This window comes from Patella vulgata, chromosome 1 (genome assembly GCF_932274485.2).
Source record: "Patella vulgata chromosome 1, xgPatVulg1.2, whole genome shotgun sequence".
NCBI classification, from domain to species: domain Eukaryota; kingdom Metazoa; phylum Mollusca; class Gastropoda; family Patellidae; genus Patella; species Patella vulgata.
Window position 1 is genome coordinate 42,114,824 of NC_065879.2, and position 13,613 is coordinate 42,128,436.

A 13,613-nucleotide genomic window follows, 5' to 3' on the forward strand; every position below is an offset into this window, starting at 1 on the left:
AAGCACTCTCATTCGAAGATTAATTATTGTCTGGCGTGAACAATTAAAGGCTCTTGCAACAGTGACCACAGACTGGCCAGCATAGAGCCTACATATAGCACGTAGACGTTCTACATTTGAAAGGCGCGGCATTGTCTAACAAAGATGAAAATAACAATTTTAATTTGTTTTTCCAGTTCAAGTTACGTGTGCGTGTTCAGTTTAAGCAAACATGCATCGATTGACCTCACGAGTTTGTGTTTGCACGTGTTTTTCAGGTTTTTCATCCTTATATGCTCAAAAGTCACGTGATCCACGCGACTTTACAATTTTATGAAATTAAAGGCTTCTTACTACTTACTATCGTTAGAAACACTTTAAAATTTATTTGACTTACCAGAAAAAATTTTTTTGTTCAAATTCATCAGTGTCAAGTTTTTAATTTGGCCGAGTATATAATTGGTTGTTAATAATTACGCATTTAGAATAGGACAACTCCTAACATTGTCCGATGAGAGTTACTTACCTTTGCCAACTTCCTTTTCAAATAACAATTTATGGGATTGGTCGATAAAAATAGCACAATCATCAATGGTGGATAACTTGAAAACGTGTCTCCCCCATAGATTAACCCAGGGTATAGTGGAGAAGAACGGAATGAGTACACTGGGTAACCGAGGATGCATTCCACCATACTGAAGGTTGAATTCGTATTGGTGCTTTGGTCATTTTTAACAGAATTATATCATTCATGTTTGAAACTTTTAAAGTTGCATTTTCACTTCTGATGTCATCAACAACAATCTTTAAATCATAATTTAGTTCTTCAAGAAGTTTTATTTCTCCACACAGTAAGGCATTCTCGGTCTGGGTGTTATGGAGACATGAGGTGATTTATTTTAATTCCAATCTCAAATCGGCTACTGTAGATTCGAGAGCGGTTAATTCGTTTGATGATTAGTTAGACGGCTACGTGTACCGCTTTCGATCAATCTATTTATATTTGGCGATCTTTCCGGGACAGTAGACGACTTGGTCTGTTCTGTTTGATTGTTACTGGATTTTCAGTACCGATACCTTGACTTTTAGCATTCGTTTCAGTAGATGAAGGAAGTTCCCAAGAAATATTCCGCAGACTTGCTTCATATACGGAGGTAGTAGAATTAAGTGTCCGGGAGATCAGGCGTACTTAAAGGAGCTAAATCGCTAATACTTGGGGCCTAGAAATTGACCCAAATGGGTCGCAACGCATATAATAATGTAATCTGATTGTATATAAACTGATTTACATTCAATTGTTTCCGTTTTGACTCTAATTTCAAATCAGTTATGTCAAGCGAAATAAGGCAATTTCTAGCGTCTGGTTATTCAAGTCTATTCAGCAGGCTCTCCAGTTGAATATGTCTAGCCTCGTTCTTTCTGGTCACTTGTTGCAAATGACGCTAAAACGCACTATGGTACACGATTCGTGTACCAATGGTAAAATATTTATTTTGTCTTAAATATTGTATATCAGAAGCCTGCCTTTTCCTGGTAAGATCACAACATCAATGTTGATTTGAATTGACAAATAATTCGCATTTTCAACGCGTAAGACTTCGGATGATATTGAGTTAGAGACTTAGCTACTTTAAATCTTGGTTTTCATATGGACTGCCTGGGAAACTTTCCTCTGACTTTTCACTAGCTTGGTCAATTTGATGGCTCAAATTGGAGCTGTAATGCAGTGACTCTTTCACTATCTTACTTAAATCTTCAGCTCTTTCATTACTAATGAGGTCAACGATTTCGGGAAAGTGGTCGGTCTCCGGAGCCATTCACAAGGACAGTGGACGTGGTATTATAGTAATTGATAACATACTTGTAAGGTCTCTTACTTTCAAGCGAGATAATAGTCGTAACTGTATAACTGCAACTATTCTGTTTGTCTACCACAATCGTGGTATTTAAAGAGTGAGAAATGTGGTTTAATTTGGGTCATATCAGGACTTGCCAATAATATGGTGTATCTTTATTTCAATAATTTGATAGTGTGTATGGGTCTCTGGCAGTTGGGTCTCTAGCAGTTGATAAAAAACGGGACTCCATTCCTCGTCAAGTACAGTCCTGGGATCTAAACAACGACCTTGTCCACATTTACAGACCTTGTTTGAGTATTTAACGGAGTCGGCCTACAAATTACTTCATCCCTACAGTTTTTCTATCTGATTAAAATACAGATCTATATTTCGTTTCGTTTCTTTTATACTTTCGATGGCCTACACTACATGAAGATCTGTCTAGTTGTAGAGGAAGGCCCGTGAGGTTCGAGCGACCTTTGACCTTATGATATCAGACATTGATTAATCAATCAGCGTTCGCGTTTCTAGTGGTTTACTCAAAGTCACGTGCACTTCACGCCAAAACCTCTCCGTAACAGACCGTTTCATTGGCTAATTCCCCATATCATCCAGAAAGACCAGAACGCGGGTTATATAACAACTCTTCCAGGTCCTAATGTAGTAAAGACAAGTTAAACGAAACTTTGGACTATAAAAAACGAAACGAAATAGGATCTGTGTTTTAATCAGATTGAAATTCACATCTACCCTGGTCATCGGCGATAATATCATATCATATTCCCATCACCAAATCGTATTTTTGAAGTGGGACGGTCTTGTTAGACAGTACAATGATCCTGGAGAACATAGGCGAACGTTTGCCTCTGACTTTGATAATCTAGCTTAATCTTAGTTTTGAAAGAGATTTTCCATGTAACAAGCACCCGTGATTGACACCAACCAAGGAGCTTACAGGGAAAGTGTGTCAGAATTGACCCATTTGAAATTCAAAATGATTTGCCCCATTCCTTTAGAATGCTGTCGTCGGAAGTCGGGAATAGCGTAATGTCTAAAGTGCCCCCTTTGATCGAAAACGGAAAAGCGATTCGCCCGAATCTACGAATGTTTAATGTCTCTTTAGCATAATATATGTAATTGCAGGGTAGTTTAACGAATCTGAAGCACTGGGGCATATGGACGTCCGGAAAGGTTGTTCCACCCCGACGCGAGGAAATATTTGAATTTAAGGATACTTTAAGCCTAGCTCACAACCCGCCGTACGTGTTTTGACACGTACGCGTGGTGTTTGGTAGCTCGTAGGCCAGCCGCAAGAAATCAGGTGAAAATTTTGTATGTACAGGACCAAAAGTCTCTACGGCTAGTCCGAGATCTACGTTGTCTCACTTAGGCAAGCGACGCACAAGTCTTACACACGGGTTTACTAAAATTTCCCCCGTTGTAGCACGTACGGCGGGTTATGAGCTAGGATTTAGATGAGATTATAGATGTGAACGCCCTGGACTTTCTGTTAAAAGTTGATGTTTACCAAAATATACTACTTTGCATCTCTCAAATATTTCTAGGAAGGAGATTATTGTCCCGACAACGGCCTTTCTGTCTACTCTTCACCGAGCTTCGGCTGTCAGTGGTTCTTTTATGTGCACGACGGGTGCAATACGCATATACCAATACGCAAACAAGACGCAGCCGCAGACTCACCCACTCGACTCACACGGCAGAAAGGTATCAACGAAGTTGTCCGAGTTTGAAAAGAGATCATGTGATGCGTAAACTCGCCTTTCCTTTGTAAGTAAGTTGAGTTACCATCGGACGCTGGAAGTGCACGGATCGAGTATGTGGACAGCTATCTGACAACACGATTGGCACTGATTGAAGCCAGGGAAGGAGTTTAAAATAAACAGTAATAATTCAGCAGTATTAAAATATAATAGGGTATGCTATGTACATTTGTTTTTAAATCCCTAATGGTCGGATAAGCCTCACTTTTAAATCTATTGGTTAGCAAGTAGTGATTGCCAATCGACTGACTAAAACCCAGTTGTGACATTGATAGGTATTGTAAACAAACGATTGGTGAACATGCTCAAACAGTCGTCTAAACTAACGACGTAATTGTCATCATAAGCCCAACAACATGACAGACTTCTAGCACGGGAAAGATGTTAATGTACTGTAGACGTAGTACATGTTTTGATGTTATTTTAAAAAACCGAAGAGACTTTAGAATAAACGGGGCAAGACACTATATCATAATTTTAATTTTTAATCGCTGATCAGTCAATCGTATCCAGGAGACAGACCAAACCATATAAATTTATAAAACGTTTATTTTAAAATACTATTTGGCGTAAGAATCTGCCCATCACTCAAGTCAGGTATACTTTGTGGACAGATACTGATATGGACCTAACTTAGTTTACAAAAAGACAAAAGTCAATATTTTTCATCTCACTTAAATGAAACACACCATTTGTCTTTATATCTGTGAGATCTCGGGTTCGTGGATCTTATTCACAAGAGTTATTGCACTTGACAAAACAGTTTGTGAGATAACGTGTAAGGATATACATGTAGCGTGAAAATTTATTACAGAATAATAGCTCCAAGCTTTATAATTTGCATAGATGTAGCAAGAATATTTCCACAGATAATCGTCAGCAATTCTGAACACAGAGAACTATCCGCTTTGAGAATGTGATCTCAAACAGAGCTAATTGTATGCAGGCAGAGTAAGTTTCGTATATCTGTTGGACTCGATCTATTAAACATTTATTTCCAAAAGGGTTCCTTAACGGTAAAAGTTTTACCATTTTTGTAAATAAATGCAAGCTACGCTAATACTCTTAAGCATTGATACAGGAATGATAATGGGTTGTATTTTTTTTTCTAGATGGCTGCTCCACCTCCCTACCCCGGTTATCACCCTCCTGCAGCATATCCCCAGCCACATCCCGGCTATGCACCTCAACCCTATATGCAACCGATGCCAATGATGGTGAGTCTATCTTAATGCTAAATGAAGTTCTTTTGTCTTATATAATACGTTGTCACAGTTACACAGGGTATCTGTTTATAAAAATGGTTGTATTTAATAGGGTGACACGTGCAGTGAAAATTTTCCCTACAGAAAGTTGGACTCACACGACGAATGTGCACGCTTCAGTGGCTTGTCTCGAAGTGATTTCTGGCTAACCACGCAGTATGATAATAATCAGCGCTAGAGTCTATGAGACTATAAATAGCCATCGCACGTGCAATTCTCTACACATCTATCAACTATCACAGCCGTAAAAAAATCTATTTTTGACGATTCTGAATAGCAGTAATATTTAGCTTTTTGGTTGTTACTGCAGCTTTAGAAATTACGCTCTTTTTATTTTTTAAATTGCTTTATCATTAACTGTACCGTTATGAGTGGCATCTTTTGGTTTAGTACAAACAATATCTCTGAAACACTCGGGTTAGGCAAGAACATGATACTAGCAGTAGCTTCATTTTACTTTTACAAGGTTTTGAAAACAATTGAGTTGCCTAACGTGCGTGTTTCTAAATCAATTTCTTGTTCCAGCTTTCTGTTATGTTTCGTAAGTAGTCTTGATTATCCCGGCCTGTCAACCAAACGTAGAATGGTCGGTAAACTGGTTAATTTCAAAACAAGGGCACGAAACCTATTTTTTACTCACAAGTGCCCGGATGTTATGGCCGACTCTCGTAACCATCTTTCAGTGTATTGTTTATGGATGGTTAAATGGTCATAGCTTATTAAGTACAACATGACCGTTGATTTAGTGACTATAAATGTGCGAAACCGATTTAAAGCTTGGTATATATATAAATATTGTGGTCTAATTGTCGAGATATTTGGAGATATTTATTTATGGCAGGTCACCCTACAGATGTGTAGACCTGACTATCCAGGCACTTGGGTGTGGCGTGGAAAATATCATTTTCTGAGAAATACGGAGCTTCCGATATTCATACAGGACTAGATAACAATATGGACTGTGTTATGATCGTGTCCCATTGTATGTTTGCTGGATTATATATATGTTGTTCGGACGATTAATTAAACATTTATGATTATCTTTAACTCATCACTCTGTATAAGAACAACCATGTTAAACATCGCGCCATTCCCGAGTCTATTTACAGATGTTATCTTGATCAAAATTTACCTGGATTAATGGTATTTTCGAAAGAAAAAACTATGTCGTAAGTTTGAGCATTTATGCTTTTACTTACAGATTGATGTCGCTAATACTATAAACTAGCAAACACATTATGGACTCTTTTGAACGAGTATTGCTCTGTGGGTTGTTGAGTGGTCTATAACGTGTGTCTTCCAGGTCTGTCATCAATGCACTTTCTGTGGTTTTGATCCCCTGCGTGTCGAGGAGTAGTCGCCTGCCAAACCTCGTACTTTTGCTATCGCCTCTCTTGTTTCTGTGGCGTTTTGGGTAAGGCGGTGACTCGCTAACCTGTAGGTCGTGTGTTCTATTCCAGTGTTGGTCGCGAAAGTTCCTAGGCATTCTCGGCGTTGTTTCTCCATATCAGTGGTGCAGGTAGGAGGGCCTGGCAAGGAACAGCGCCCAGTCATTCGGATGAGACCGAAAATCGAGGTCTCGTGTACCCATGTCGTGCACGTAAAAAGAAAATATGCCCGTCTTAATTATCACGGTTGGAGCAGAAAAGTATGAAGTTAAATCCCCTTTAATTTATAAAGACCTATCATGCAAGCAATGGGTGTTTTCACTAGAAATTATGCAATTGTCTTTGTGCGAGTTCAAACTTCTGCTGAGTGGACTTAAACCCCATTTTCACCCTTATTTGCCATACTTTATTTTAGCAGCAACAACAACAACAGCAGCAGCAGCAACAGTCGTCACAACAGAGTACAAGTAACGTTGTTGTTGTCAATTCTGGTCAGCCACAACCCACGAACACTATTATCGTCAATAGGTAGGTTTTAGGAATAACTGCCCCGATACAACGATGCAGTAATGGATCGGGCAGAATATCACATTTTTAGAAAATTCAAACAATGTACAACCATTACGCTGCTTTGTCAACATTCTACTTATCCATAACTTTATCCGTGTTTATGAAATCATTTAAATTTTGGATATGATATGTATAGTGCAACATATCTTTCCTTGTCGTTCACGCTATGCAATAGTTTTGCGTGCTACTGACAAATAAAAGCTCTTGTCAGTGATTAGTAGGACCGAAATATTTTTAGCCAAATGCTAAAATGCAATCTTTATAACCCATTTTATTCAAGGATCAATGTGGGTTGAAGAAATTAGCTTAAGTGAAGGTAAGATTGATACAAGTAACCATTGGTATTTTCTCGGACGATAGAAACATTCTTCATTGATTTATTCGGGTGTTTCTCTTCCCATTCAATTTCGCACAAAGACCCATTTCATTATGCAGTAGTTCGGTGGAGGACCCAATGATAATCTTTCAAGCCCCAAAGCTTGCTAGAATCTAGTTTGGAATTAACATCTGTCAAAAGATGATGACCATCCTGGCGCTGAAGTGACACGGCTTTGCCTTTCATCCAGAGCGACTTTTAACAACTATATGATACGTTAATCATAGAGGCTTTATTATGGCTAGAGACTAATTATCCATAAAAAAAACTTGCATAAAAGCTTTGCGTATTCAACCGGATTCAAACTGTACTGCAATCATGCAATCAATGTTGTCCTATGAATTATAACTCAGATTGAGAAAAACCCACGGAACTGATATTAGTCCCGGTATACCCTCTTGGCTGGGGTAACTAGGACATTGTGTCTAGTTGTTTGGGTGACACAAATTTAATATTGATATGCAAATTCATAGGACATACTATGATCTCTAATAGTTTAAATTTGACGAACAGTCGGCGGGTAAATGTTTCTTCCATGCATGGCACACGTAACCATAGAAAAGACATTAGTGTTGGTAAATGATACAGTTTTCGGGTGGTCATTTAATTAACACAAATGAATTCAAATTTCAATCGATATTAGCCTTGTTTAATCAACAATATGAAAAATGCTTAATCTGGTTAATCATTAACGGAATGTTCTAAAAAAAACCCATAACGCATATAACACGCGAGTCGAAAGGAGTGAAGGGTTAGTTGTGGAGACGTTAAACCCCATTTCATATGAAAAGGGGTCTTCTAATTTCAACTGTTTTTTTTTTTTGTATTATATAGGAGAGGTGTAAATCATTGTCTACATTGTTGTATAACTTTATTCTTCTTCCCATGGGTCATAGTGTGGATAGTATTGGTAAATATAGCTTTTATCTTCTATTATATAGGAGAATCACAACCGTTGCCATGCTGTCCGTCGGTCAACAATTGTCTTGTGAATGCGACAGAGGCTACAATTTTTGACGGTTTCTTTTCAGATTGGTGTGAAACATTATGGCCATGAACCCTGTCGATTTTAATCCTCCCGCGACCTTTCGTTCTAGAGCTATGCCCCCTTTACAGGAAACTTTGTGAACGCGATATAGGCTGTAGTTTGTAACGGATAATTTTCAAATTTGGTGGGAAACACTGGTGTCATGAGAGGGTGAACTCTGTCGATTTTCAGTTTTCCTCAAATTTCCATTACAGAGTTATACCCCTTTGCTGAAAACCTTGTGGGCGGAATAGAAGATACAGTATGTAACGGATACATGAGAGGACGAACCATATCGATATTCAATATTCTGCGATCATTCGTACCAGAGTTATGCCCCGTTTGTCGAAAACCTTGTGAACGCAATACAGGCTGATCAGACAATACAAGCAATACCTGCAGATTTCGCCCAAGGTCACGAGATGCAAACGGGGCTAGGGCACGTGATTCTTTCCGAGGATTGTGGGTAAGGGTTAGGTCTTGGGTTAGGAGGCTATACCTTTTAACGGATTCTCTTCAAATTTGATGAGAAGCATTGGGACATGGGAGGGCGAACTATATAAATATTCATCGTTCTATATTTCATTCCAGAGCTAACACCCCTTATTGCCCCCCACCCCCCTTCGCTTTTTTGCCAAAACAAAACTAGTTTGTAATGGATTGTTTTCGAATTTGATATGAAGCATTGTAGCCATTAAAGGACTAACCCTATGGAGATTCAGCATTCTATCAATATTCAGTGTTCCGTGACATTCCGTTCTGCAGGTCGCGACCTTTGGTCGTACTTTTGTGGTGCAAAACAGCAAGTCCAAATTTGTTCGCAGAACGGGCTTGATATTGGAGAAAAATAAAAAAGAATGGGGATAGCATGCCTTCAGAACCGGTTTCATGCGTATTATTTGTCCCTAAATATGATACATCGCTTATATAAATATGAACGTAGTTGAGGTCTAATATAAAGTACTCGCCTCTTTATTTTCGCTTCAAATGTTATATACTAAACAGCAAAAAAAAAAAAAAAAATTCAGTACGATTTCAAAATCAGAAAGGCACTTTAATCAAATCATTCTAGAAAACGACTTACTAAATGGATCAAAGGAATTTTTTGTGAACAGTATGTTTACACATTAGTGATTAATTCATCACAATTCCAAACATTACGAGAAGGTTTAGAAGCTGTACACAATCTATACATCAGTATCTGGTGTTTCCACCGCAAATGTCAATAACAGCAGCGCAGCGTCTGTACATGGTGTGGACCAGACGATTGATGAACGCCATTGGCACCTGGAACCACGCTCACAGAAAAGCCTGTCGCCGCAATCCATCGGCTGGTCTCCGTACGACGTTATTAAGTCTTCTCTGAATTTCATCCCAAAGATGTTCAATCGGGTTTAAAGGACAATATTGGTGCCAGTCATTATCACATATTATGTGAAATAATTGGTTAAACACGTCCAAATATTATTTTATCACAGAGATCATTGCTACAATAGATGCGTAATCAATGCTTGAACAATCGGAAGTGACGAACGCAAAAGGAAAATACAAGTTATCCCTCTATATAACTGACTGAAGTGACGAGTGATAACGGATACATGGGCGAATTTGTGCTCACTAATAATTCTTTCGAAGACCAAAAGTTGTTATAGGACTAAGAATATATATGACAATTCAAAAAAGTAATTGAATGTTATTAGAAAAGAGAACACGAGAAAAATAAAAACAGTCCGTACACTCGCGTGTGTTTATTCATTCTATACTTATAATAAAACCATGGTAAGAACATGGTGTTCTCTTCTCTAGTGACAGTCAATTTTTTTATGAATTGTCAGATATCCTTTCACAGTCTCGCACAACAACTTTTGGTCTTCGAAGGAATTATTAGTGAGCAGAAATTCGCCCATGTATCTGTTATCACTCGTCACTTCAGTCAGTTATAAGAAGAGTGGGTCAGATTGCCCCAAATCGTGATTGGACGGTTGATAGGGGCATGCCACGACGAATTGCTGAATGTCTGAGGATTGGTGGAGCAATTACTCATTAAGACAAAAATCAAAAACGTACATTTTCACATTTGACGGTGTGGTGTGTCCCTTTGCGAGTGAAATGGGGCCGTCAGATAAGCCGCCCATATGAACTGTTTATGTTCATGTGTAGGCAATTGGCCTGTTATTAACATACACTGGTTACCTCTAATAAAACAGCAGTGCATTTCCGCAGTTTCTGAATATCCCCTACCTTTTTTGAAGAGTATATAATCAACGAAAAAGACATTTTAGCAGAGCATTTAATATTGGCAGCGTTACCCCTCCATAATATTCTGGTCCTGCCATCTGCAGTTGATACGCAATACCGACTCTCATCTGTGAACAGAACAGTTCTCCATTGCCTGTGTCGCCAGTTCTGGTGTTGTTGGTCAAACTCTAGACGTTCACGTCGATGGCGAGGGATAAGGATCGGTCCTCGGTAAGTGTCAGCGGCAATGGATATTCTCTCTGGTGAGACGTCGGCGCACTGTATCGGTACTGATGGGTCTTCCGTGTGTTCCCACTGTCTGACGTGCTGTCTCAGATGCCTGTGTGAAGGAATTCCGCAGGTGCTGTCGCACAACATGGCGGTCTTGTCGCCTTGTGGTAACCCTTGGTATACCAGTTCGGGGGCGATCATCCGAGGTGTTGGTTGCCTGAAAGCGTTGCTGAAGCCTGTAGATGGTCCGAACATTGACCTGGAAGTGATTGGCAACGGCTTGGGCAGTGTGACCAGCGTCGAGTCTTCCAAGCGCCTGGTTCCTCTGAGCTGTCGTGAGTCGTGGCATACTACTGATGTTGTAGTGTGAATGATTCAACCAGGTAAGGGGGTGCATTTTATAGGGCTGGTCTCGGTGAACAGCATGAGTTACATGAAAACCATGGAGAGCACATTACCATCTCAGAAGTCAGGTTGTGTATTTGAGAACATTTCCTGGGTTCAACTCGGTGTTTGGGAAGGAGCCTTGTTGCTTAGGTAAAGTTAGAGATGTGGTCACAAATATACAATAAAAACATTTGGCAAGTATCATACAATGCGTCTATTTAGAGTAACATATCAACCTGACGTTTCTTTTGCTGCTTAGTATATAAACTATTATTTAGCCATTTATTAACATGACAAGCCCCTAATCAACTTTCTAGAACATCGGATGGCAGAGATATAATTGGATTAGAACACTCGCTAGATTTAAAAATAAATTTAACGATAAATTGGATAATCGAGACTAAATCTTGTTTGTCCAGTACCGTTGCTGCAATAATAAGCAATCTAAGCTACATCGTCAAACGGCCATAACATCACTCAGAATAAATAATTTGAATAAAATTTTCAATATATTAATTTTTTTCTTTATTTTTGAACTAGTATAGCAACAACGATCAGCGCTTATCTAACACTTACATTATGCTTCTTCAATGATGTTTTAGAAAGAAACTTTAGTTTACAAGTGCCTTTGGCTCATAAGGAGGGTTGGATGGCCGAATGGTTAGCACGTGCGCGCTGTATCACAAGGCCTGCCATTGAGTCAACTGGCGTGGTTTCGAATCCCCGGTTGTACGTGACAAGGAGTAGGGTCGCCTGTCAAACCTCGTGGGTGTTCTCCGGGTCCTTCGGCTTCCTCCCACTGCTAAAGCCCCCTACACGCAAGCGAATTATTGAAATAAAATTAAACCATGTTTTTCCCGAAATGACCTAGTTTGTGTCGAGTGGACGTTAAATTCCATTTCTCTCTCTCATTGGCTCATACTTGTTGATGTTTCAAAGCCATTTAAAACTTTCATTAATGGATTGTGGTTTAGTGATTCAAAATAAATCCAGTTAATAGTAAATTGGAATATAGTTGTTTACACAAGATTTAATAATAAAAAAAAAGGTCAGTTCTCTCATAGAAAAAAAAAACACAATTGTAGATAAAGTACAATTTAAAGGGAAATAACTAAGATGAAAAACTAAGGCAGTTTCACATTATGCTCGTACATATACCATAGTCAAATTTTACCTATAGTAATAACCATATAGTTGCTATTTAAATTATGTCTTGCTAGAATTTAGATATTTAGTAATAACCATGTAGTTGCTATCTAAATTATGTCTTGCTAGAATTTAAATATTTAAGATACTTAACAATTTTTGTTTAATCTTTTTCAGTGTATAACCGACAGAGACTAGCAAATGTTTAACAACTGTTTAGTTCGAAGTGCTATGAAGAAATCATATTTAAGCTCTGGAATTCTCAATGTGTCCAAATTAGTCTAAAAAATGTGTGCACGATATATTTACCAGGAGATATTTATTACTTATATCGCAAGTGCTAACTGATGGACTTTATTTAGAAGAGAAATTTTGCTAAAAATATTAGAGCAACTGCGATCATAGTGGTCTCCAAAAGTTTGTAAGGAACAAAATATTCGAAGTTGAAATTGAAACAAATTTTAAACAATATATATATATATATATATTGTGTGGTTAATAGCAATTCTGAGGTAGCTGGCTCAGAAATTATGTCCATATTTTCGTGTTGACATTGAAGCATTGTTTAAAGGGCTAATCCCGATAAAATTTTTGAGAATAAAACTGCTTAATTGTATGTTAAATTTCCTTAAAGTCCTCTACCTAAGGCCCGAGCAACTAACTTAATAGTTGTGATACGATTTCAAACAACATAAACCTGTCAGTCTTCACCTGGAAATGGAGACCGGCGTGTCCCAAGCTGTATTATGCGGTGTCTGGATAAAAACAGATTTTTATTTCATAAAAATAATGTGTAGGTGAAATTTACCTTTCATTACAGCACATGGGTAATTCTCTGTATAGATCTCTCAAGGAACGGGAATCGATTATCAGGTCACCTAACGAAAAAATTGACCCGAAATCTTAAAAGGGTTACGTGTCCGGATAAGCAGTTTTTACGTTCACATCCAAACGACTCAATATTTTGAGCTGAAATTTTAAGACAAGGTAAATACAACATTCCTCTATATTTTGGCGCTTAAATTTCATACGTACTCGGACTTTCATTTTTGAGGTTCTGTTCAAATCAAATTCCTCTATATTTTGGCGCTTAAATTTCATACGTACTCGGACTTTTATTTTTGAGGTTCTGTTCAAATCGGGATAGTCCCTTTAAACAATATAAATGACCTATATTAATATTGTAACTTTTCCAAGGGTTTAATGAAATGTATCTACAATCTCTATTACATCTGTGTATATATGTAGATAAATATCATAGTAAATCTTAAGTATGTTAAATTATTATACATACTTCTATTTAATACCTCCTGTACATTTTCCAACCATGTCATTAAAATTCTTAACACGAACTTCAACGGTGTTGTTTTTTGAATAAGTTTACAGC

The 13,613-nt window shown here is 38.2% G+C and overlaps 1 long non-coding RNA gene across 1 annotated transcript; it reads left to right on the plus strand.

Annotated features, from left to right (window-relative positions):
- The first annotated feature begins 3,588 nt into the window (after positions 1-3,588).
- Positions 3,589-13,584, plus strand: LOC126820742 (uncharacterized). The gene is made up of 5 exons (XR_007680119.2): positions 3,589-3,752; positions 4,711-4,815; positions 6,667-6,779; positions 8,032-8,107; positions 12,404-13,584. It is a non-coding gene; the product is annotated as an uncharacterized LOC126820742 (long non-coding RNA).
- Positions 13,585-13,613: the final 29 nt, after the last annotated feature.